Consider the following 27,295-nt stretch of genomic DNA (forward strand, 5'->3'; position numbering starts at 1 on the left):
TCTTATACCGCCCTCCCCGAAGGCTCACACTGGTTTACACAAAACTGAAACTATACATAGAACCATACATACAATAACTATAACATTCATGTTATTAACTGATACAACCAGTAATAGTATAACATAAACAATAGTAAATCAAACAGGTCGAGGGATTTTAGAGGGTTTATGGAGGGGAGGGATGCGGGGGGGCAGGGGCCCTGTAGATGTTGCTTGGTTGTGCCTGGCCTCAGCCTGATGGAAGAGTTCCCTTTTGCAGGCCCTGCGGATCTGTTTATTTCCGCCGGGGCCCTGATCTCCTCTGGGAGCTCATTCCACAAGGTGGGGTCCAGGTCTGAGAAGGCTCTGTGTATGAAATGCAAATTTACATTAATGTAGTATTTAGAATCATTTATTATTTGTTGTGTTCCAGGCTATTTCTAGATTATTTGTTGCATTCAAGGCTATTTCTAGATTACTGTTGACACAGCCTCCCGTCTCACAAAGGCAAGTTAATAAGTGTCGTGTTCAGGCCAGTGCCTGACATGTTCACTCTGCTCAGGAGTTTCTGGGATGCCCAGACTTCAGAAGCAATGACAAGGCAATAAAATAATAAAGCAGAATTAGCTAACTAGCCCATAACTGCTCTGGGAAAGAGGTGTTCTGTCCGAGGAAACAGAGAAGACAGGAGTTCAAGGTCCACAACCAAGGCAGGTATGAGGAAAGATCTCTGTATGGAAAATAAACAGAAGGCAGAGGAAGTACTATGTTTAACCAAGGGTCTTGGAGGACAGAGCAGTGGTTTGCAAAAATTGCTCACACAAATGGCTCAGCCCACTTCTCTGCTTTTATTGCCTTAATTACTGATCCCCAAGTGTTCTTCATTCTCTTAGCACTTGGCCCTGCACCAACTCAGTGTCAGGAGTCGAGATCAAGTGATGCTGTGCTAATAGTCTGGTGCTCCCTCATTCCTGAGCTTTAAATCTTGCCTTCAGTCTGAGACACTCTGCTGGCTCAGGAGACCCTGGAGATGAAAGACAAACTGATTTCTGTCCCTTTGTTTCCTATCAGAAAGAAAACCCCTCATCCCCTAAGGCTTCTTTTGCTGGTTCTACCTCTAAATCCAGCTGCTGGTGCAGCTCTGGATTCCTCCACGTCTTCACCCTCAAAGGAAGAGGCAGCTGGCTGCCTCAAAACATTATTTATTTATTGTATGGCATGTATGCAGTAAAGCCAAGAGATCCTATGATTGTCTGGCACCCAAGCAAGAGACATTCAGAGGTGGTTTTGCCATTGCCTGCCTCCATATCATGACTCTAGAGTTCCTTGGAGACTTCCAGTCCAAATGCTAGCCATGGTCAACCCTGCTTAGCTTCTGAGTTCTGACAAGATCAGGCTTGCCTGGGCTATCCAGGGGATTTATGATTAAAATCACAGAGATCAAAACACAGGGGTGTGAGTTTGGACAAAGTATTTGTAAAATATTCCTGCTCTTTTGAAAAGTGGGCTCCTGTGTCATTCAGAACCTGAAGAATTGTAAAGGTTTTAAAAAAGCAGCCTGTAAAATCTGTTAAGAATTCTTTCTTCTATCTTGAAGCATAAAGGATGCAGCTTGGTGTAGTGGTTAGGAGTGTGGACTTCTAATCTGGCGAGTCGGGTTTGAATCAGCTCTCCCCCACATGCAGCCAGCTGGGTGACCTTGGGCTCGCCACCGCACTGAGAAAACTGCTCTGACCAAGCAGTGATATCAGGGCTCTCTCAGCCTCACCCACCTCACAGGGTGTCTGTTGTGGGGAGAGGAAGGGCGATTGTAAGCCACTTTGAGCCTCCTTCAGGTACAGAAAAGCGGCATATAAGAACCAATTCTTCTTCTAAATTGAATGTTGTGAACCCCCCTGAATGTTCAGGGACGGGGAAGCATACAAATCTGAAAAGAATTATGCTGAAGATTTATTGCTAATATACTTATTGGACAATAGGTGTCAAATGATATCACACAGAGGATTAAAGTATTGCTAACTGCTGACTTGTAAACAAAAATCACTTTTAAACAACCTGTGTAGTAGCCAGTGAGGAAGAGAAATGGTGTCATTCTCAATTTTTGATCAACATATTAACTTGCTTATCCTTATCATGCCACGTGGGATATTTTACTGGTCAAAGATCATATTAATAAATTTATGTGGTCCCACGGTGAAATGGAAATCAGTGCACTCTGAAATTTTTTAATTCGGGGGGAAGGGGAGAGATTGGTATCCTGCTTTGGGGGAAAACTCGGAATATACAACCTCTGAATGCAGTCCTTGTGCCACTGAAATCTGGCTAAGGCCCATTATGCACGGCCGCCGAAACGGCGATTTCGGGTCACATGGAAAACGCGGAGGGGGAAGACGCGACGCATACCGGTTATGTACGGGGCGGGGCGCGACGGCGGCAAAACCCAGAGTAACCGATTATGCACGCGGCGATCCGGGCGCCGCTTCTGGTTGCGCCCCAGTCACCTGGAAGCTGCGCTTTCTTCCGCGTTTCACTGACGCGGCTTTTTCGGCGGCATGCACCGAAGCTGCAGCCGGTTGCAGCCGGCTCCGTGCGTTATCGGTGATTTTAGTCGCCGCTATTCCACCCCGAATGTGCGCTAAAACCCCCGTGCATAATGGGTCTAAGAGAGGCACAGCAGCTTCTGTGAAAGACCGTTTCATGAACCCTTTTTGACCAGGGAAACCGCACATACACACAAACACACACACACACACACACACAGAGAAAGAGAGAGAGAGAGAGTATTTCTGGGGTTTTTTAAAATATAACTCAGTTGGGAGTAGATAGCTTTCCAAGCCGTTAGCATTTAATTCATGTAGTGTAATATTTTATTTGGAAACGAAAGCACCATATGTCCTGTTTTGCTATGTAAACAAATGCAAAAATAAAATTGGCTGACTGCAGTTTTGATGCCTTTCAGGTGACCTGAAATTCTCGCTGGTTTGTAAACAATTTGCAAATATCTTTGTCCTTAATACAGAGCTTATTTTCAGTAAAGTGCCGTTATATCTCTTTTTTTTTTCTCCCAACCCACCTATTTTCTGGGGAACGTTGCCAAATAACTCATTCATTTACTTTCATGGCTTTTCAACTTGCAGGTTTTTGAAATGGGAGGCTTACAAGAGTCTTTTTGAGTACAAGTGACGTCTTGAAATTATGCTGTATTTTGTGTTGGACAGAATAGGGGCAATATACGGAACTTTTAGGAGTGGTACTTTATCCGTGCCAGTCAAATTTATTTTTGTAGCCATGTAATTTGCATATCAAAAACTATATTTTTCTGGCTGATTACTGATTTTAGAAGCACACATTTCACTAGAAGAAGAGTTGGCTTTTATACTCCACTTTTCACTACTCAAAGGAGTCTCAAAGCGATTTACAATTGCCTTTCCTTCCTTTCCCCTCAGTAGACACCCTGTGAGGTAGGTGAGGCTGAGAGAACTTTGACAGAACTGCTTTGTGAGAATTGTTTCCAACAAGGCTGTGATGAGCCCAAGGTCACTCAGCTGGCAGCATGTGGAGGAGAAGGGGGGTTCAAACCCAGCTTGCCAGATTAGAAACCACCTCCCTTAATCACGATACCAAACTGGCCACTACAGCAAATACAAGTTCTTTATCATAAGATAAAGAATGGGAAATGAAGAGTGGGAAATGAAACTGAGGGTTTATATTTATATTTATATTTATATTTATATTTATATTTATATTTATATTTATATTTATATTTATATTTATATTTATATTTATATTTATATTTATATTTATATTTATATTTATATTTATATTTATATTTATATTTATATTTATATTTATATTTATTCACTGCCATTCCCGAAGCTGGCTCCTGGTAGGTCACAAAAGTCCATAAAAAACCCTTTAAAACCCCCATAAAAGGATATAAAAACACAATTACAATCATAACAATTAAATAAGATAAACATGGCAAGAAGATATAACCCCCCCCCCACATACCCTAACTCCTCAGGGGGATAAACAGGAAGGAGGTCTGAATAATTGAATGTAAATAGAGTCAGATGATAATAGCACTAACAATACAATGGAATAAAATAAGGTAAAGTAAAATAGAATGTAATAGAAGGGGAGGGACCTCTTGATCTTCTGCACGGACCCCAGCCTCAACCATAAACCTGGCGGAAGAGCTCCGTCTTGCAGGCCCTGTGGAATGCTGTAAGATTCCGCAGGGCCCGCAGCTCTCCCGGGAGCCAGGACTGAAAATGACTGTCAGCCATTTAAACCTCAAAGAAAAGGGGGAGGAAAAACCGAAACTGGAATAGAGTTGAGAACCTAAAAAGGTTTTATTTATGGAGCTCAAATATATAAACGTATTTTTAAAAACTATAAAAAACAATAGGTTACATTATATATACCCTAACATCGAAAAAAACATAATGTGTTTTGACCTATATAGGTCTTCCTCAGAGGACAATATTTACAAACAAATGTTTTAGAAAAACACAGAGATATACATAAAATATGTTTTTGTATCATTTTTTCAATCACCGGGGTGGTAAACCAACTTCTATATTCAAGTCAAGGTCCCTTGCATATCCACTGAATGTTAATAAGGGTATTTCAAGAAGCTGTCTTCAATAACCTTCCCTGGTTTTGAAGAAAACCTGCTGTATGGTCTTGTGTGCAGCAGCATACAAGTCAGCATTAACTGTGTGGTAAACTATGGTTTATTAACCAGAGTGTGATTAAACTCCAGTTTATCATGACAACTGAATGCACACTGCTCAACCCAGTCTAGCTTGTTGATTTGTTCCAAGCCCAGGACTCTAAGCACACTTTCTCCATGGCTAGATCCAACCCTTGCTGATGGATGGATTTCAAAGTCAACATACATTCCTCAACAAAGATCATATACAGAGGAATCAATCGCAGCAGTTTTAAATAGCCTCACTGTTTCTTTCCTCGCCCTCAGTTTAGTGGTCTGTTTGGCCTGGTGTGTGCGGGATATATGGTGGCAGAGTGGGGCATAAAAGTCATTTTGCTACTTCTTTGAGATGACCCGCATCACTCACAGGGAGCAAAGCATTAATAAAACCTTTATATTGATACAAACTATTACAACTGTATACGGCATTATTGGATAACCACCCCTGTGCCTGATGTAAAGAACCAAAGAGTACCCTGGCCCCTGGAGCTTAAAAAAAATATTTTTTTAAGATGTCTATCAGTTTACTGTAACAGTGGGCACATAAAAGAAAGTTTCCAAACTGCAATTTGGAAACTGTGATACGGTCTTCTGGAGCAGGCTGTACTAAATCTAATGGCCAACAAGCATAGAGGGGTTTGGCAGCTGATAAAAGTGTTTGCGTCCCTCAGAGTTTGTTGTTAGCTTCCTTCCCTCAAGAGTCACTCCTGCTTCATTATACTGATGGCAAATGCACCTAGTTAATTGCCCAGCAAAGCTGAAAGGGTGGGGGCGAGGCAATAGTGACATTTGATTTCATCACTTCCTCTTCCCCAACAATACTGCTCTGTGACCAGGGACAAACAACCAGTGGCCCCACAAGCTTTGAGCTCCCTATCTGTTTTTTAAAAAAATTATTATTATTATTATTATTATTATTATTATTATTATTATTATTATTATTATTATTATTATTATTAAATTCAAATCCCTGACCTGGGCTGATTCTGCACTTACTTCGTTTTTCTGTTGTGGATCCTGCTGAATCTAGATCAATTTTAACTTGGGTCTTCCTTTATCCCCCCCCCCATGAAACAGAATAGTCTTCCACATGTGGTTAGGGAAGCTCAGAAGGGGGGAGCCAAGCACAGCAGGAGCCTCTTTCTTTCTTTTCTTGAAGGGGTGGGAGAGGATTGGAGACAGCAGAGGTGGGGGAATAAATCCCAGAGGCAAATCTCCGCTGAGAGATTTTAGGACTTCTTGAGTTTCTGCCGAGAGAAGTTAGGGCCTCCCCTTTAAGGGAAGCCTTGCAACCTGGGAACAAGGAAGCCTTTGAACTGACACCTTGGCCAATCAGGGCTTTTCTACAGTGTTGGAGGCTTGAGGCAGCAAGTTAGTTCAGGATAAGCAAAGAACTGCACTTTTACTCATGCCAATTTTTCAAATATCAAGGGTTATATCCACTCCAGGATATCGCAGGGAAAAAGTAGGTTCACTCCGGGTCAATCGTGCTTGTTGCAGAGGGAAAATTTAAATAAGCCAAAATCAAAATGGAAATTGCATTCAGTGTAGATGGCAGGGATTGAATCAACCTGGGATTGGAATAAAAGCTCCATGCAGATTCAGCCCTGGATAGCCCAGGCAAGCCCAATGACCTCAAATCTCCAAAGCTAAGCAGGGCCAACCAGGCAATCTCGATCCCATCAGAACTCGGATGCTAAGCAAGGCTTACCCTGGCTAGTACTTGAATGGGAGAACTCCAAGGATTTGGGGAGAGTTCCTCCAAGGAACACTGGGGTCATGACTAGAGGCAGGCAATGGCAAACGGCCCCCTGACATCCCTTGCCTGGCTGCCAGACAGTTTGGTATAGTGGTTAGGAGTGCGGACTTCTAATCCGGCATGCCAGGTTCGATTCTGCGCTCCCCCACATGGAACCAGCTGGGTGACCTTAGGCTCGCCACAGCCCTGATAAAACTGTTCTGATCGAGCAGTGATATCAGCACTCTCTCAGCCTCATGCACCTCACAGGGTGTCTGTTGTGGGGAGAGGAAAGGGAAGACAACTGTAAGCTGCTTTGAGCCTCCTTTGGGTAGGGAAAAGCGGCATATAGGAACCAACTCTTCTTCTTCTTCTTCTTCTTCTTCTTCTTCTTCTTCTTCTTCTTCTTCTTCTTCTTAATTCTCCTGCCTAAACTACATTCACGGCATACAATAAATAAAGTTATTCACAGTTTCCCATCATACAGGAGCTTAGATCTCTGGGCCAAGAGTGTGGAACACTGGAAGTGCTATTTAATTCATATCTTCTCGACAAAATCCCCTTTTCATATTTTTACCACCCATACGCTTGATTTTTATACGTGGTTTCCAGAGCTTCTTAAAGGAAGGAAAAATAGAGTAGGTGGATGGAGACTGAAATTGTACTCTCTATACAACTGCAGTTTAGCAGACATTGTAGCAAGTTCCACAGGCACCCATCCTGCTCTTACTGGCGTTTTTGAGAATTCGGAGACATGGGACACTTCATTTTCATATTCTGCATTATTTTCAGGAACGAAAAGCAGCTCTCAGCAAATTCTGGTCATGCCCACACTAATTCGCTTAATTTCTTACCCCACTGTTAATTAATGGCAAAATGTAATTTAAAGTTGAAGCGAGATGCAGTTTTCGCGACCAAAGAGTGCAAAGATGGGGGAAGCGTTGCAGTTGTGGAGTGCACAAAGTGTAGGAGAAGATTGGCAGGATACTTGTGCCTCTGACTTTAATGGGTGCTCTGCATTATAGTGAAGGTCAGAGTCCCTAATGCAAGTCGTGCGGGAGCGGAGAGAAATTGTACTTCAAAGCACTTACCATTCCTTCAGTATGGCAATGACCTTGCCAGGAGGGCTTTTCTTGTGTGGTTTGTGTTTAGCAGGATTGCCTTTTACTACAATTGCAGGTGTCGGCAGCAAGCATTCAGAAATCACCATGTCGATCCCCAAGAAACATGAGATTGGCTTGAAAAGTCATGGTATTTTAAGAGGGTGTTGCACAATGAACTCTTTCTCTCTACCTTTTCATTCTCGGTCTTCAGAGGACATTATCAAGGGCTTTTCCCCCCTGTTTCTTTCTTTTCTTTTGGCCTGAGGTGAGCCACAGTCTCACTTTGCAAATTCAGCCAAAGGTCTCATGTAACGAAGCTGATGCCATAGCAGGAACGATAAATAATATCGGCGTCAAAACCTTTTGGGTAAGCAATGTTGGGGAAAGGGAGCGTATGACGAGAATTTTACTGCCAGGATTGTTTCATGGTGTTGGTCTGGAGTAGACCAGCAAGAATCCAGGAGCAACTCAGATAACAAGTTTTTGTTTTTGTTTTTTTTGGGGGGGGAGATTTCAAGAGCAAAGCTTTCTTCATCAGCGTTGACTCCTGAAAGCTCAAACTCCCAAAATCTCATTGGTCTCTGAGGCCACTAGGAGACTGTGCCCACTGCGTTTAGGCACAGCTGCAGCAGCCGGGCTGCCGCCTCTCTTCCACCCTCGGGGGCAGTCTAGATGGTCTTACATGATCACTTTCATGCTGCACATTTTGACAAAGTAAAGCCCCGTGCTAAAAAAGCATTTCATTTATTCCAAGAGATAAAATATTTCACAGGAGTTTCTTTCTTTCTTTTCCATTTCTTCTCCCTTAACAGCTTTTTCTCTGTCCCCCCCAGCCTTGACAGGTTTTCATCCCCCTCCAACCCCCTCACTACTTTCTCTCTCTTTCTCTGTTCTGCTGTTGCTTTCTTCCAAACTGCAGGCAGGCAGGAGTCGTCTAGGCCCGGATTCTACTGCCTGAGTTGCTAGGCAACCCCCCTGTGCTGGCTGTGATCTTGTGTGCATTCTTCATTTTGGGGTGGGGGGATTTCACCCCCCCCAAAAAAACCCTTTAAAAAACTTATGTATTTTTCTGCAGATCCTGTTCCAAATTAGGGATGATTCTTTGCTTTTCTCCTCAGTTGCAGCTCACAGCTGCTTTAAACCACTTCCTGTGCCACCTGGTCCCAGCCATCCTCGAGCCTGCCTGTTAATGTGGGTGGTGATGTCACTTCCAGGAGTGTGGCAGGAAGGCATGGCCAGCTGACATCACTTCCGCGGTTCTTTGAAGCATGAAAAATCATTTCAGGGTCAAAAGGTTGAAATAGGTTTGGGTTAGAGTAAATTCTCAGTCTTGTTTTAAATTATATCAGATGCTTGTAAAGTGGTGAAATCCATTGCTGGATAAAGTGTTTAGAGGGTGGAGAAGGGATTAGAACAAATTACTCCTAATTTCTGAGGACCACTTTTGCAAAGCACTGTGCTTCCCAGTCCTCTGGCACTTTTTGCTGACAGGTCGCAGTGGAAAAGAATTCCCCATGTTTACGTCAGGGAGCCGCCATAATCAGTTTCAGAATTATTTTCCTTTTCTTTAATTCTGCCTACAGGTGCAATAGAGTGAAAATATGCATTCACTGAAGCATATTTATATTACTACTCAGGCTGGCAGGTGGGCTGTTAAATAAACATAATTGTTTCCAAAGTATTGAACTAGATTAGTGTGGATTAACATGTTTGTTTTCAAAGCCCGGGCAGGAAAACATTTTGCCTGTTTTGCGCACGATCCCTCCCTCACTTTTACTGATGCAAAGTAAACTTGCCATGAAAGGGAAAGAACATTTTGTTTTTATGATTCCTTTTTCACCTGGAGAAAAACAAACTGTTCTATAAGTGAAATAGAGAAGTGGATGTTTGAGAGCATAATACGTCACAGATGCTCAGCGGGAGAGCATCTATTTGGCATGCAGAAGGTCCCAGGTCCAATCTCCTGCATCTCCAGTTAAAGGGATCAAGTAGGAGGTAATGTGAAAGACATCTGCCCTGGAGAGCCGCTGTCAGTCTGAGAAGGCAATAATAACTTTGTTGGACCAATGGTCTAACTCAGGGGTAGTCAAACTGCGGCCCTCCAGATGTCCATGGACTACAATTCCCAGGAGCCCCCTGCCAGCATTCGCTGGCAGGGGGCTCCTGGGAATTGTAGTCCATGGACATCTGGAGGGCCGCAGTTTGACTACCCCTGGTCTAACTCATTATAAGACAGCTTCAAATGTAAGCTAAATGAGAGCCAGTTTGGTGTAGTAGTTAGGAATGCAGACTTCTAATCTGGCATGCCGGGTTTGATTCTGCACTCCCCCACACGCAACCAGCTGGGTGACCTTGGGCTTGCCACAGCACTGATAAAACTGTTCTGACCGAGCAGTGATATCAGGACTCTCTCAGCCTCACCCACCCCACAGGGTGTCTGTTGTGGGGAGAGGAAAGGGAAGGCAACTGTAAGCCACTTTGTGACTCCTTTGGGTAGAGAAAAGCGGTATACAAGACCCAACTGTTCCCTTTCTTCATTTGAGAGATGTGTGGTTTCAGATCACTCTCAACAGTATCTGCTAAATGGCCAGTATCTGCTAATGTGACCAAAGTACAATAACCTCAGTTTTAGCTTTAATAAGTTTTAGTTGTAGCCATTTGTTAATCTAAAGCATGGCGCCTGTTACACAAATGGGCTTGCTTGACTTGTGTGCCTATGCCCAATGAAGTAAACAATATGAAGATTCCAGGAGTAGACAGATCTTTAATGCAATAAAGGAGAACTCGGTGGCAAAGACTCAAGACTTCCATTAGGCTCCAACAATAACCTGTTATACAATGTGACAAACTGTTTTTATACACATGCAGATATCTTTTGGCTATTGCTTAAATACATCCTTTCGTTCTATACAAGCACACTTTATCACATGTATAAATATATCTTGCACTTATGTGACATATTTATGGGTTTTTGTAGACTAAGCAATAATAAGCTTGGCAAAAATAGTTCTCTTATCTCTCTAGTCCAACAATTCCTCTTGTTCCACTATGATCCTAGAGTTCTCAGACAATTCTCAGACATCTTTCTAGACATCAGACCCTCTTCCCCATTTTACCATAGCCTGCTTCATGCAGGAACCTTTTAGCTAGAATAACTAAAATCAGTTGAAGTTAACCTATAAACTCAAGTTAGGCACTCTTAAAACAGCCTTAGCTTTGTCAGGCTTGCTAGCTTACCTGCCAGCACCCGCCAGTGCATCCTTGGTACCCAGTTTTTTCAGCAAACGGGCAAAGTCATTGTGAGTCAGGGCTTGTTAATGACTCTGCTCATTCCAATGAAGGAGTTTTCCAGGGCTGCAACTGCATTATCCAAGCAAAAGCAAAACATAGTGCAAGGCAACATAAAATTGATGACAGTGTAATGCACAGATGCTTCACAAATTAAGTGCCAACGATTTTACACTCTGTACTTTATACTCTATATTTCCATTTCACAATTCCTCTGAGTGAATCCTGAGTGAATTAAAGTCCCCGTGTAGACATCGCAAGCAACCTTGAGTAAGCTGTGAAATATAACCTCATCCAAGCAGATGCTGACAGGCTCCCGGGTTTGTTATTCCTGTTTCACAAGAGGCTTCTTCACACAGCTGTAGACAGAGCTTGATATGTTGCATGCAGGCTGTCAAACTGTACCACCAAACTACACCCAAATCAGAGACAAATCAAAGAGTAAAAAATAATGATAAGGCACTGTACATTATTCCCTTACCATTCAACATGCAGCCTTAATCTCTTATCAGACTGATCGGGCAGTGTAGCTCTTTTTTTTTCAGTGTAAAAAACCCAAGACTTTGAAGCAGATTGCAATATACATGAAACTGTCTGGGGCAATATGAACAGTCTTAAAAAACATTTGTCCTCAGTTGTTTTTAAGACAATTCTTCTTATGCAATTGCACACACACAAATAATTTTAAAGTCAAACGTATGAGAAAAAACTCAAATACTTAAATATTCTAATACCGAAATATTTTGGCCAGATGATGGCAGCTGGAGATCTGGGATTGCAGCTGGGATTACAACTGGTCTTCCAAATGGCAGAGATCAGTTTACCTAGAGAAAATGGCTGCTTTGGAAGGCAGATTCCATAATATAAGATCTTGTAAGACCTGTGCTGTGGCAGCTGCATTGGCTTCCGGTGGAATTCCAGATCTGTTTCAGGGTTTTGTTTTTACCCTTCAAGTCCTTAAGCGGTCTGGGCCCTGCATATCTGAGGAAACGTCTTTCGGAATACGTTCCCCAGAGAGCTCTTCATTCGAGCAACACCAACCAGCTAAGAATCCCTGGCCCCAAGGAAAAATATTTGGCCTTGATCAGAACACAGTCTTTTTGTCCCTGACTCCTGCCAGGTGGAATGAGCTCTCGAAAGAGATCAGGGCTTTGCTGGGGGGTAAACGGTAATGACTGGGGAAGGCACTGGCAAACCACCCCGTATTGAGTCTGCCATGAAAATGCTAGAGGGCGTCACCCCAAGGGTCAGACATGACTCGATGCTTGCACAGTGGATACCTTTACCTTTACCTTTTACCTGCCAGGTAGAATGAGCTCCCGAGAGAGATCAGGGCTCTGCCTGAACTCTCCAAGTTCCACGGGGCCAGTAAAATGAAGGTCTTCCACCAGGCCTATGGTTGAGACCAGTTATAACCACATCCAAATCTTCGGCCTCCCTCCTGCCCCTTCCGCCTTCCTTTCCTCTTCTGATACCTCCTAGTGCCTAGCACCTGGCAGACAATAGTCATCGATGTATGATATCTGGCTGCTGCTATTGTTTCCAATTTTGGGGCTTCAAAATTTTAATCTATTTTATATTGTTTTATGGAATATACTGGTTTTATCAAATTTTAGATTCTATAATCCGCTCCAAGGCACTATGTCTGAGAGGGGCTGTATATAAATCCCTAAAAAAATAAATAAATACCCCATTTTAATGGATATTTTTGTATCATCTTATGCTGGTCTATGACCGTAATAAAACATAATACTAATAATACCCCATTAATTCTCCTCTCCCAAACTCCACTCTCCTCAGCACACACACACACACGAATCTCCAGAGCTGACAACTGCAGCATAGCCTAATTTTAAAACATCAAGAGAAAAGGCAGAGTACAAGTCTGCCAAAAAGAGAGAGAGAGAGACAGAGAGAGAGAAAACTACTTTTACAATCCTTCCATTCACAGGGATATTTGCTTTGCCTTATTTAACCACAGGCTAAGATTAGAAAAGTCAGGTAGTTAATGATTTGCCTCCGACCAGGGAGCAGCCGATCCATGACCCCGTTTTCATTAGGCGATCATTTAAATTTCATCCCCATATTTTGAAGCTGTCACTAGCAATTAAGCCGCCACAAAGACCAGATTAGGATCAGAGGGAGCGCTTGGCTTTGTGGTCCGCTTGGCGGATGGCTGGAGCGCAGCCAGGGGAACAAAGGGCCGCGCCCCTCCCTAAACTGCCTTCTAATGATGGATGTCGGGATTAACTGAACAGATAAATTAGGGGAAACAAAAAAGATCTTCTAGAAGTCCTCACTTGGAGGCGAAATTGGGGGGAAAGAGGCTAGGGAATCAAACAATTTGCCATCTTTTTAGCTTACTCAATGGCAGTGTGAGGGTGTGGGGGGGAATCCTGAAATTGTTGACTTCAAGATAGAATGATTTAATGCCCAGGGTGAGGAAATGGACCACTGAGCAGTCCCAGTTCACCAGTGTTAACTCTGTGTTGAGGTAATTTGTTGCACTGGTTAAGCTTTGGTGTAGTGGCTAAGAATATCGGCCTCTAATTTGGGAACCAATTTTGATTCCCCACTTTCCAACGTGCAGCCACCTGGGTGTCCTGGAGCCTGTCACAGTTTTCTCAGAGCTCTCTCAGTCCCATCTGCCTCAAAGGGGTCTTGTTGTGGGAAGAGGAAAGGAAGGTAATTGTAAGCCGCTTTGAGAAACATGAGGCCTGCTGGGTGATCTTGGGCCAGTTACGGTTCTCTGAGAGCATTCCCAGCCCAACATCTCTCACAGAATTTTTTTTTTGGGGGGGGGGTAGAGGATGGGTAAGCAATGGTGAGCCACTCTGAGAAACGCGAGGCTTGCTTAGCGACCTTGGGCAAGTCACAGTTCTCTCAGAGCTATTTCAGATTCTCCTACCTGACGAGATTCTGTTGCAGGAAGGGAAGGTGATTGGAAGCTGCTTTGAGACTCCTTTTGGTAGTAAAAAGTGGGGCACAAAATGCCAGCTCTTCTCGGTTCATCCTACTTGTTGGCAGTACTAACAACAGAGGAATGAGTAGAAGGAAGAGTCTCTCCCCTTGCCACATTCCACTTCCTCCTCTCCTGCTGTGGTTTTAATCCTCTCGATTCTCGGCCCTCACCCCCATTATCCTCCTTCCCTCCTACCCTGTCTCCAACCGTGGAGAGTCCCTGGGGCAGGTGGTGCTCTCAACCCTGTGAGTCAGCAGAGAGGACTCCAGCAGCCTGATTTCCAAAATCCATTTCCAACCTTGTATCCCCAGCGAGGCAATCCACCGTTGCAATTTACCACCGGGTCTGAAGCTTTAATCACTGCCATTAACTCTTACTTTTTGATTGCCTTTCTCCCTTAATGCCAACCAGGGTGCCTGTCTGCTAAATACCAAGTTCCTCTCGAGCGCTTGGGGGCGGAACAAAGGATCGTTATGATTTAACATTACAAAACAGGGATGCGCATGGTCGCTCTTAATGTGCAACGTGACGCTGCCATCAGGGCCCCTCTGACATTTCCGTCAGCAATCTGTACCGGCCATGTCACCTTCATGGAGAAATTCTTCAAGGGTGCCATCCTGAAATGCTGAATCACATCCATGCTCCGCCACAGAACCACGGCAGTCTGCAAGGCATGGGACAGCTTTGCCATTTACATGTCAAGATGCCTATTTGGGGGACTGTCCACGCTGCTATCTCCCCGTCTTTCTTCATGGGTATGTGGGCCATGGCTCAGTGGAGGAGTCTCTGATTTGCATGCAGAAAGCCCCAGGTTCAGTGTTCAACATCTTCAGTTTAATGGACTTGGCAGTGGGTGATGTGAAAGATCTCTACCTGAGACCCTGGACAGCAGCTGCCAGCTTGAGCAAACAATACCTACCTTGATGGACTGAGGGTTTGACTCAGCAGTAAGCGGCTCCATGTGGAGTAGCAGCAGTGAGGCCTGAGATAAGGTGATGGCCGGCAGTATTACACCAAAAGAACAACTGCACCCTCAAGCGTGCTTTGCCGTTGAGTGTGGTGGCATGGCTGGATTCCTCACTTGTGACCTTGTGACCTGTGACTTACTGCTAGCCCATTCATTTCTCGTATGCCCATTGCATGGTTGCTATAGAGACAGGCTTGTACACAGTGGAAGTAGATACTTTAGATCTCAACATCTGTCTACAGCCATATTAAAGCCCTCCTTGATTATTTACCCCCCCCCATTTTATGCAGCAGCTGTTTTGTTTCTGTTGAAGCAAGTGGCCATCATATGACCAAACAGAGCAATTTAGAGGCAGACTCTGCTCTCTTATTGTCTTCCTTTAAATTGTCTACCTTGTTATTCCAAAAGCTCTGATTTTTAAAAAAATGGGGAATTGGGGGTGGTTTTTTTCCTGACACACATGAGATGCACTCTCTATGCAGAGTAAAACAATAGCTGAGAGTGGTGTTCCTAGATATTACGTATCTTAGAAGTTGGCGCTCCAAAAAGAAACATTATACCAGTATTTGTTGGGGCTGCACCTAACAGATTTCTCTTGACCACCCAGCTATACTTCATAATTGATTTGAGATAAGAGTGCATTATTTAATATTATTGACCACAGAGGAAGACCCAGTAGAGTCGAAATATGTTTGGTCTGTTCATGTGCAGTTAGATCTGTATAGATTTTTTATAGTGTTTTTACTTTGTTTTTCACCTGATATTGGTGCCTTTTTTGGAACTGTGCATAGGCTTTTGAATTCTAGTGCTGGAGAAAACTCTTGCCAGTCCCTTGGACTGCAAGGCAAACAAACCGGTCAGTCCTAGAGGAGATCAACCCTGACTGCTGCTTAGAAGGCCAGATCCTGAAGATGAAACTCAAATACTTTGGCCACCTCATGAGAAGGAAGGACTCCCTGGAGAAGAGCCTAATGCTAGGAGTAATTGAGAGCAAAAGAAGATGGGGACGACAGAGAATGAGGTGGCTGGATGGAGTCACTGAAGCAGTTGGTGCGAACTTAAATGGACTTTGCGGAATGGTAGGGGACAGGAAGGCCTGGAGGATCATTGTCCATGGGGTCATGATGTGTCGGACACAACTTCGCACCTAACAACAACAACAATTGGTGCACTTTAATAAATAATTGTTAAATTTTTATATTGTTTTATAACTTGACTTTTGAGCTCCTGACTTTGTTAAGGTTGGGTTTTCGTTCCCTTTTTGTTTTTGAATTGGGTGATAACCCACAAGAATCTTGTCCTGCACAGTTTTTGAGGTGATAAAGCCCTTCAGGAATCCAAGGAGACAACAAATACTGTTTAAAACAGGGGTTGTAGCTTTATTTAACCAATACGACACAGACAAAACACTAAGCAATCATACTGCACATGTGGCAGGGGAAAATAAGGAGGGAAATGGCAAAGGGGAAGGGTCAATGAGAATTGTACAATTACCTGTCTTGCACAGATAAGGAGTTGGCTGCGTTGAGGGAGGAAGTCAAGGCAACATGAACGAAACCATCTGAGTTGGGAGTCGCCAAAAGGGAGTGGTCACACAGAAACCAAAGGAAGGATTTATATACCCTTTCCTTTGGCCATATATATGGTAAAAAGTACCGTAGGCAAAAAGTGGGCTTTGAACAACGGATGCAGGTGTCCTTATGACGTGATGACTAAATAAGGGTGATTAATCCAGCATGGCCAGGACCAAGTGATCAAAGAGAATAACATGGGAAACTTGGGACCTGGTTTGATCTTCTAATATCTTGGTCAATACATAGAGCAAAAAAGCTCTCTGCAAGTTGGCTTTAACAGTGGCTAGATAGGAAGGGGATTTCAGAAGTAAGAAACCACTTCTGATATCTTCTGTTTCTCATGTTCATACTTCCGTGACTAATGGGGGGGGGGTGGAAATCAGGAAGGAGGATGTTCTTTGAAGGTGCAAGTGATGTCCCTATGTTTACCACAGATGCAGGGATGCTGAGTTCATGAGAGGTCAGTCAGTCATGCCAAGCTTCACTGATGTGATCTTGAAAACACTGACTTTGCTTTGGGTCTTGGCCAAAGTCCAGAGTTTGTAGTCTTGACTGAAGAAGCACACAAGTACGAGTGCCACTATGAGGTCTGCTGTCATAGGTACTGATCCAATGCCACTATGAGGTCTGCTGTCATAGGTACTGATCCAAGGGTCTGGTAACTTAGGTAACAATCTGAGGTCTGGATTTCACAGGTTACAATCCAGGGTCTGTTTCATACATAACAATCCAGGGATATGGTAAGCTGCCATCTCCTAGAACCCACAGGTTGAGTGGGAACCCAAGCTTAGTTGCTGTAATCCTCCCCAGAACACAAAGCGAGAGAAATTTAGTCCTAGGCTGTCATTTTTATCTGAGCATGGGAGCATAATCGGAGTGCATGTGTCTGATGACTGGTAGTGAAATTTATACCACAATTGAGAAAGGAATTGATTATCCTGGAGTGCTAAAGGCATCAATAATTCATAGATGTGCTTTCCGATGATTTAGATCAAGATAAAGTCATTATGATCCATAAAAACATACTATTAGTCTATTGCTGCCGTGATTGATGCAATCTTCGAACGTCGTGTGCATAGATTATGTGCAGGGTTCATATGGCTTCCCTTCCAAAAATGATGGGGGTGTCTACTTTTTAAAAAAGTACATTTTTTTGGTAGAAACTTAACATCTGAAAGGCAAGAGTTTACTGCTCCTTCCTGATGAATATGGAATGCAGAAATGCTGGCTGCATTCACAAATGATGTTTGGGCCCCATCTGACGTTCCTGTAAGTATCAAAAAGCTAATCTGAAAATTCACGTTCTTAAATTGGCAGTAAGTTTGTGAGGAACTAAGTTTGGTATTCTGGCCACCCTGCTGTGTTCTTTCACCATGCCATCTCCCATTTTTCATGTTACTCTGCCCATGGAAAACATGTTGAAGTTACTTGGTGGTGTTTAAATAAGTTTTTAATTATGAGGATACCTGTGTATTTAGACAGATACTGCCTTTGTAAAACAAGCAACACTGAAACTATCTTGCATGTGCTTAGTCAATGCCCCTTATACACAGCTGTACAAAATAATTAATCCCCACTTTGTTAAATAAGATGGGACTTCTGGGTCTTTTAAATGTTTCTTTCCTTTGGAATAACAACAACTCTGAAATAACAAGACCTTTTAGAAAGGACCATGAAGAAGAAGAAGAAGAAGAAGAAGAAGAAGAATTGGTTTTTATATGCTGCTTTTCTCTACTCAAAGGACTCTCATAGTGGCTTACAGTTGCCTTCCTCTCTCCACAACAGACACCCTGTGAGGTGGGTGAGGCTGAGAGAGCCCTGATATCACGGCTTGGTCAGAACAGCTTTATCAGTGCCGTGGCAAGCCCAAGGTCACCCAGCTGGCTGCTTGTGGGGGAGTGCAGAATTGAATCCGGCTCACCAGATTAGATGTCTACACTCCTAACCACTACACCAAACTGGGACAACCTGTCACATATTTATTATTTACCTTTTGGGTTCTTGGTATTCGTTCTTGACCTTGACATTTATTGATCCTAATTTTATTGCGGTAGTTCTATATGCCAGTAAAGGATTTCTGAGTTGTTCGGATTCATCTGCATATTTAAGGAGCAGTCTCATTCAGACTCTTCAGCCATGTGATAAGCTCAGCTTTACCATTTGGACAGGAAATGGACCTGGATGCAAGCCGACAGCTGGATTAGTGGTCACTTTTGCCTCTCTGTCATGCTTCAGGTGGGCTGGCCATAGAGATGCCAGTCCCCAGGTGAGATCTGGAGATCCCCCTGTTTTACAGCGCATCTCAGAGTCCAATTCAGAAAACATTTAATGGCATAGAATTTGATGTACATGCAGCAACAGATGGTAACATTTCCAAACAGAGGCATATGAATAACAATGATCGTGTCTATATAATACAACCAGTCTACATCAGAGAGAGGTTTGTCCTTGAAATAATCGGAAAAGTTTTGCAATGTCCACAATCCTTGAAGGCTCCTTCTCATCCAGCATCAACTTCACCAGGTGTTCTTCCTCGGCACATTTCATTTTTTTCATATAATCTCTGCAGTAATGATAGTACATCAGAAATTTGGGGACAGACATCAGTTCCCCTAGAGGGATTGGCTGCTTTGGAGGGTGGACTCCATAGCATTATACTCCACTGAGGTCCCTTAGCAGATCTCCTTCCGGCATTCTGCAGGGACTGCAAAATGGAGCTCTTCCACCAGGTCTATGGTTGAGGCCAGCAAACTAAGGTAGATCTGTATGACCCCCCCCCTTTCAGGATAGAGCTATATGTATGGTGGCTATGGGGTTCATCTATCCCCTCTTCTCACCTTCCTCTATGAGATTGCATCAGGGGGAATGGGATCGAGTTAGTACGGAATTTGGTTTTTTTTCCGCCATATCTTAATTCACTTATTTTATTATCTGATTGTATTTTATGTCTGGGGTTTTAAGGGAAGTTTTATTGGGGTTTTATATAGACTTTGTAACCCGCCATGAACCATTTGGGATTGGTGAGTAAGAAACTGAATAAACAACAACAACAACAACAACAACAACAAATCCTGCCCCATCTGGCTCTACTTCCAAAGTCTCCAGGTATTTCCCAACCCAGAACTCATAACAATAGCTGGCAACCGGTTTGTTTGTTTTTAATGTTTGCTCATTTGGAGGTTGGTTTGTTATTTTTCAATGTTTGCAAACATTTTTAAAAAGGTGTAAAATTGCTCCTGTGGTGAAAAGAGTGGTATGTTGACTTGGTTGTCACTAGCCAATCAGAAATATCAATAGTTGGCTTTCCTCTCCAAAAACTGCAAAAAATTTATTTTTCTGTCTGAATTTCCCTGGGAGGGAAAATGGGTATGTTTGGTTTCAACATAATGAGGGGGCTTCCAAGCCATCTTTACTTCTCTACAGTTGTTACATTTGAATCTTTCTGTCCCCTTTTCATTAAGAGGCTCATGGCCTTGAACAACCCCAAACTGTAGACCAATGTCATACTTCTTCTAAAGAATTTTAACCTTTCACACCAAGGAAAAGCAGCATCTGCCAAATGCTTTGTGGTGGCTGCAATACAATCAGAGTTTACATCCAAAATTAGGGATTGGGAAAATAATTCTGCTGATAGGATATCATGGTAGTGCATGACCACCGTGATCTGAAACATTTAAATTGTGACCAGATTGTCCCACTTTTGGAGGGACATCTGGGGGCTCCTGGCAAATTGTACTTATGTTGAAATTAAATATATATATATTACAATACTATTTTTGCATTCTGTGCATTCTATGAAAAATTTTGTTGCTCCATATAGACCAATTTTTTAATGAAGCACTAGATTGGGGATGGGGTGGAAGAACTCTGTGGATGACCTCTCCTTCTCCCCAGGACCTAAGAAAGGCTGCATGCTGGAGGCCCCTGGGAAGGGAACTCACCAGCAGAGACAGCTCTCATTCAGCAGGGATCTGCAACCTCTGAAAGAATTGGAAGGAGGAGGGGGTGGTCAGGGGTGGGGTATGGAAGGTGATTGGCTTGCTGCTGGACAGACAGGCAAGCTGGTTGGAGGATGAGGCATTCAGGGGCAGGACAGCTGCCCTGAGTGGGTGTTAAGCTCTGAGTGGCATTTAAGCCATGAGACACACACCTTCTCCAAGGTGTTACCAGAACTGCATTATGTGGAACAGATGTGCATTTAACAACTTGGGAGTATACCTGGGATACCTGTGTAGCAGCCCATAGAGATTCCTGAGAGAACAAAGAAAGTAGAAACCTTTCTTAGCAGTTTCCAAGGTCTTCTCTGCTAGCCAAACGGTCATCTCTGAAATCAGGGTATTTAAACATTTAGGAGTTACCAGCTGACACTAATTCTTGGTTGTCTGATTGGATTTCCCCCCATTTGATGCCAATACTTCTACAGAGGTAAGAAAGAACAAGGTTAAATAAAAAAAATTGCTTCTTTTTATAAGCCATCTGAGCAAAACTCGTTAATGCAGTTTGATAATTCACATTCATTGCCATAGCAAATGGAACAAGCTCTTGAGACAATTTTTTAAATATTTCAGACAGTCATCATTTTCCGATTGTTATAAAACGTAATTTTATAAAAGGCTGACTGCTCTTTCAGACAAATTATCTTTTACAGTATCAAAGAATTTTCAATTGGTTCGCATATTTATCCCTTGTGTGTTTATAGCTGTTGAAATAATTGAATCTATATGGATTATAAGCCATTACATAGTACCTCAGCAATCTGTATCGATTATTATCCTAAAGTAGTTTTTCCTCGATAAAAACAAAATACTTTATTTGAAGATAATGAGGTTATTCTTGCTAAAAATAGTGTCTCCAAAACAGCTTGCTCCGTTGATACTGTAGATGCTTAGTCTAAATAGCCTGTGAAGCTGGGGGGGGGGGACGGGGGGACGGGGGGACGGGGGGACGGGGGGGGGGGAGACTAGCCATATCCCATAAAGGGAAATAAGATGCTATGTAATCTACTTCTTACAGTGGAAAATATAAGTATAGTTAGAAAATTTGGATCACTTTTTGATTTTTAAAACGTTTATTTAAAAAAAAACACCAGTATAAGAACAAAACAAAGAATCTAATGAAAACAATAAATGAGCTATTTTTAAAAATAGGAGCCAACATACAGCAGAGCCATGGTCACAAGCTAGATTCACATTCAGAGTACCTTTATTGGCATAAAATTGCAAAGCATAAAATGAAAATTTCAAACAGTTCCAGATGTAAAATCCATCGTAAAAAGAGTTCCATTTAAAATTGCCAGCAAAAACTTTGCTACTTTTACAATAGTTGCTGAGTCCCTCACATTTAGTATCATTTTGATCCAATGTTTCTCATCAGCACAGCTGACTTTCAGTTTCTTCAGATAGTTAGCTAAAGAGCGACGATATATATCAACCAGAAGCATGTGGCACAACGTGTCAGGGACACTACACCCATGTAAACAGTATCTCGCCTGAGGAGGGATCTTCAGAAATCTACTTCGGGTGACAATTGAGGGAAAGATGTTTAAGTGAGTTACTAGAAATGCTAGAGAGCCAGTTTGGTGTAGTGGTTAGGAGTGCGGACTTCTAATCTGGCATGCCCGGTTCGATTCTGCGCTCCCCCACATGCAACCAGCTGGGTGACCTTGGGCTCACCATGGCACTGATAAAACTGTTCTGACCGGGCAGTGATATCAGGGCTCTCTCAGCCTCACCCACCTCACAGGGTGTCTGTTGTGGGGAGAGGAATGGAAAGGCGACTGTAAGCCACTTTGAGCCTCCTTTGGGTAGGGAAAAGCGGCATATAAGAACCAACTCTTCTCCTCCTTCTCCTTCTCCTTCTCCTTCTCCTTCTCCTTCTCCTTCTCCTTCTCCTTCTCCTTCTCCTTCTCCTTCTTCTTCTTCTTCTTCTTCTTCTTCTTCTTAACTGGTGTGTCTCCAAAATTTGGACATACATGGGCATGGATGTGTATGTTGAGGGAATATCGCAGAAGCAGGGAGAACATATGCTGTTGTTAGAGGAACCCATAATCTGGGTATCCTTACCTTCTAGTCTCTGTGATATTAGTTTTAGTATGGTCCTTTCGTCTTGCATGTTAAGTGTTGTGATATCCAAACCCATAATTTGAAGTTTCTTTGACATATTAGCCAGTTGAGAGAATCAGGGTCGCAAGCTAGACATGAATGCACAGAGCAAGTGCAGTGCTAAATCAAAAAGTTTTAACTTGACTCCAAAAAGACAACTATGTGAGCATCTCCTCGATCATTGTCCCCCAGTGTGTGGGTCCTGCCCCAAAAGTAGGTCAAGAGGTAAGAGGGTCCCAGGCTTCTGCAGTTTTAATGATTTGTGATTTTTTTTTCACTCAAGTAAATACCATACCAATTAAATTTGAACTTGGGGATCACCATACCAAAAAGAGTGGGGAATTGCTGTGCGAGATCAACCTAGGAAAGATGTTGGATGAAAAGGGAATCATTACTGAGACTGCTGTCTTTCCATTTGCTATACTGCGTAATCTCTGAAGACAGGGTTACGAGGGGCGGACCTCCTTTGCAAACCCTAAAGATCTCTCTGGTTCATATAGGAGGAAGCAGTTTTCTAATTTTCGCTTTCCAAGGTATTTGGAGTTTTAAGGTAAAACCTTAACATATTAATTCTAAACAGAGTTACCTTGTTCTAAGCCAGGGTAGTCAAACTGCGACCCTCCGTGGACTACAATTCCCATGAGCCCCTGCCAGCGTTCGCTGGCAGAGGCTCATGGGAATTGTAGTCCATTGACATCTGGATGGCCGCAGTTTGACTACCCCTGTTAAGCCTATGGTTTTAGGACAGCATGACTCCGTTTAAGGTTGCACTGTGAAGTGTGGCCTAAACAAATTAGCATGCTGTGCACAACCGCCATCAGTGGATACTAGCCTAATATGATCAAATTGCCTGATTCAAGAGCTGCAGTATTCTGAACTAGAGGTGTGCTGATGATCATTTACTAATCAGAATCTCCTCTATCAGCGGCCCTTCGGAACTAGAGTTAAAAGTTTCACATTTGGAAACGATTATTTCTGGAACCCGGAAACAATTGCTGATCTTCCTGTCTGGCAGCCGTTCTGGGGATCTGCCTCTAGTTTCAGTTCTCCTAGATAGTTGGAACAGGTAGTAGGAACAGATTTTTTTGGGGGGGGGGGGCTGAGCCTGCGGAGGGCAGGGCTGGAGGAGCAGAGGGACTTGTGGGGCATAAATCAGCTGTTTTATTCAGATAAATTGTCATATCGAGATTAGCAGTTATTCTGGGAGAGCCTCAAGTGCGACCTGTACTCTGACAGTCCTAAGCAGGATAGAAAAGATGCCAGAGGCTCAGGACCAAACTAGAGAAGCATGTTTTTAAAGAGCTGGGTCTGAGAGTGGTGTGGTCTGTGTTTGTGGGGCTGCAGGAGGAGGGAAATAGCTCCCCCAGTGTTGTTTCGACATGGGAAAACAGCTTGAAAGGGAAGGCACCACCACCAACCATGGCTGTGTTTTGAGTCCGGAAGGACTCTGCCTTAGTTTTTGAAAGCCATTTACTGTAGCCGCCATAAAGAGTCCGAGGTGAGTCTGGGGAACTCCAGCCCAGTTCTTTAAACACAAGCACCTCTCGTTTGGCCCTCAGAAGAATAGCTTTCCACCTCTGCAGTAGGTAGCAACAGAAAGCCCGTCCGCCTGTACGTGCCAGCAGAATGCCTTGTTCATCAAGAGCCATCAGTGAAGCATCACGAAGAAGCATCGCTTCATACAATGCATCAAAAGAATACTTGTTCTCATATATAAATAACAACAAAGAGTGCATCACTTAAGGCAGCACACATTTAGAATGTTCTTCTATCTTGTGTCGTGTTTATTTATAGTGCGCTTTTCTCACGCACTATTGAAGCAGATTGCAGAATTTTTCAAACGTTGCAGGCAGATTGCAGAATTTTTCAAACGTTCCATCAGAGGGCAAGGACCCCTGAAAAGCCATGCAGTAGGGCCAGGATTGCAGAATCGGGAAACAGTGCAAACTGCAGCAACAGCTGTGCATAGGAGCACCAGTCTCTAGGGGCTTGGAGGGGGTTATGGAGGGGAGGGGCCCCTGGTGGGGATGTACACAGCTATAAGCTTCCCAACCATATTCTGCATGATCGTGTTCATTTCTGAGGTTTCTCAAAACCTGAAGAATGTTTCAGGGGTTTCCCTATGGTAACAAAAGTTGAGAAAGGCTGGTTTATAGGTTCCAAGACTGTGAGTTCATAGAGTCATAGAATCATAGAGCTGGAAGGGGCCATATAGGTCATCTAGTCCACCCCCCTGCTCAATGCAAGATCAGTCTAAATCATCCAGGGTAAGCATCTGTCCAGCCGCTGCTTGATGACTGCCAGAGTGGGGGATCTCACCACCTTCTTAGGCAGTTAATTCCACCACTGAACTACTCAAACTCTGAATGTTTATTTCCTGATATCTATCTGGCACCATTCTATTTAAATATACATTTTATTTATGTTCAAGAAAGAGGGAAAAAAGAGCATAAGAAGGTGGAAAAGAGATAGCAAGATTGTTACAAACTCCAGTTAGTCCTCTTACCTGATACAGGCAAGGATAGTCAACCTGTGGTCCGCCATATGTCCATGGACTACAATCCCCATGAGCCCCTGCCAGCAAATGCTGGCAGGGGCTTATGGGAATTGTAGTCCATGGACATATGGAGGACCACAGGTTGATTATCCCTGTGATACAGTACGGAAAACTACTTGCAAATATAATCCATACAGACGTGCCAGTGGTCTTGAAATTCTTCAGAGGGTCTCCTGTTGACCAGACTTGTTAATTTCGTCATCTTACACATCTCTGCAATTTTGTCAAGCCAGTCTGTCACCTTAGGTAAGTCTGGTTGCTTCCGACACTGGGCGATGACCATCCTCACCTCCGCTGTGGCATGAAAGAAGAACTTTTTAACCTTAGAAGGTCATTTTTGAGGAAACATACTTAAAAGCGGATCCGGTGTCATTCTACATGTAGTTTAAACCCATTACTGCAGGTCCTATCTGCTGCCGCCCACAGGAACTGCTCCCTGCCCCCCTCCGAGTGACAGTATTTCAAGTGAAGTTCAAAGTTAATTCAAAGTTCTGTACTTAAAGTGCAAAGCCATTGTCCTCACAGAGAATAGCCCTGTACTGTGAATACAAGGCTTTCCTCTCTCCCCCCCCCCAGGGGATTTTGCTAGTCATCATTTGAGCCTGTGGGCTGCACACTGTGAACTTGATAAATTTGGGTCTAACCAGCAAAATGTTTACATTCCTGTGTCTTCTAGGCTCCCATGGGCGCCTGATTTTCCGAGCTAAAAAGGTGTCAAATTAAACCCTTCTTTTAGAGATGAAAAGGTAGAGAAACCCTCTACAGTTGCCATTAATGGGAAGGTCTAAAGCTCTCCCAGTGTTTATCCTTCAAGTTGATTTTGAAATCCTTTTAAGGGGGCCCTAAAATAGCCGCGAGAACGCTTAGGATAAGTAATTAAATTGTATCCTGGATTTTAACACGAGGCTTGGGGAATATTTGCAAGATAATTAGGTAAGTCTTGTTGCTTCCATTTGTTAGCGAGCCACCGCTTAGGATCCTAAAGGGTCCCACCAGTGGTCCTTAACAAGGCGAATTGCCCTTTTGCTGGTTCCCGGGGAACTCTTAGCTTGCAAAACGGCTGCAAAATTGAGCCCAGCGCACTCCGTAATGGGTAAACTTGCCCCGTTTCAGCTTGGCCCTATTTTAACGGCTAGTTCAGTGCTGAAAGTGCTTCCAATTTGGCATGATGCTTCCACCAGCTATTGGCGAGGAATAGAAAGTCTGCCTTGCTGGATGACAAAATGGACTCGGGTATCCCCCTCCATCTGTGGTCGAGGGCCAGCAGAATTTAAACCAGGTTTGATTTCCCACTCTTCCACATGCAGCCAGCTGGGTGACCTTGGGCTAGTCACAGTTCTCACAAAGCAGTTCTCTTAGAGCTCTCTCAGCATCACCTACCTCACAAGGTCTCTGTGGTAGGAAGAGGAAGGGAAAAGATGTTTGTAAACTGTTTTGGGACTGCTTTGGGTAGTTAAAAAACAGCTATTTTTTATGAAATGTCGTTCTTCCTTACATTTTAGGATTTTTTTAAAATGACAAAATGCTTGTTTGCTTGTGCATGCACATAATTACTAATATTATACTGCTATTAATAGAAGCGGCATAGAAACTGATATGCATAATCTTGGTGAGCCTCAAATGCATAAATTACCCCATCAGATATTAGCCTCACCTTGAAAAGCTGCCTTTTGTATAAAAATAGATTATATATAAATAAGCGTCTCTACCTGCAATCAGTATAAACATTCTTGTTCTGAAAGGCTCGGGCAAACCAGAAAGGAGAGATGATTCATAAGGCTTCAGTCCGATGAAAGGGAAGTCACCTGAAAAGATGGCATCGTTCTGAGTGTCCTAATGAAAAAGACGTGCTCAAAAGACGTGCCGAAATCACTCCAAAGCCCATTTCAGAATTACTTCTCCCCTGACTCCTTCGCAGACTCCATTAGCATTTTTTTACAGCTTCATTCTGTAAGCCACTCTGCCTGCAAATAAATATTTAGGATAGGGACATAATGATGGTTGTCGCAGTACAAGGTGAAAACAAGTGTCCTTATTCTAGTATATTAGAGCGTGGGGGGGGGGGAGAGTGGGTTGTACCCTCTTTTTACTGCCTAAAGCAGTGGTCCCCAGCCTTTTTATCACTGGGGACCGGTCAACGCTTGACAATTTTACTGAGGCCCGGGGCTGGGGGGGTAATCTTTTGCTGAGGGACGTTGCTGCCATCTGAGCCCCTGCTCCACTTGCTTTCCCTTCAGCACCCCTGACTTTCTGCCACCCATTGGGGGGCACTTCCAGCACCAGCTGTACAGTGCCACATCGAGGGGGAG

At 43.4% G+C, this 27,295-nt stretch overlaps 1 protein-coding gene across 2 annotated transcripts in view; it reads left to right on the forward strand.

The window, feature by feature from the left end:
- GPC6 (glypican 6) overlaps window positions 1–27,295 on the forward strand; it is a 947,632-nt gene that overhangs the window by 701,303 nt on the left and 219,034 nt on the right. The window lies entirely within an intron of this gene.

This window comes from Paroedura picta, chromosome 6 (assembly GCF_049243985.1).
Source record: "Paroedura picta isolate Pp20150507F chromosome 6, Ppicta_v3.0, whole genome shotgun sequence".
In the NCBI taxonomy this organism is placed as follows: domain Eukaryota; kingdom Metazoa; phylum Chordata; class Lepidosauria; order Squamata; family Gekkonidae; genus Paroedura; species Paroedura picta.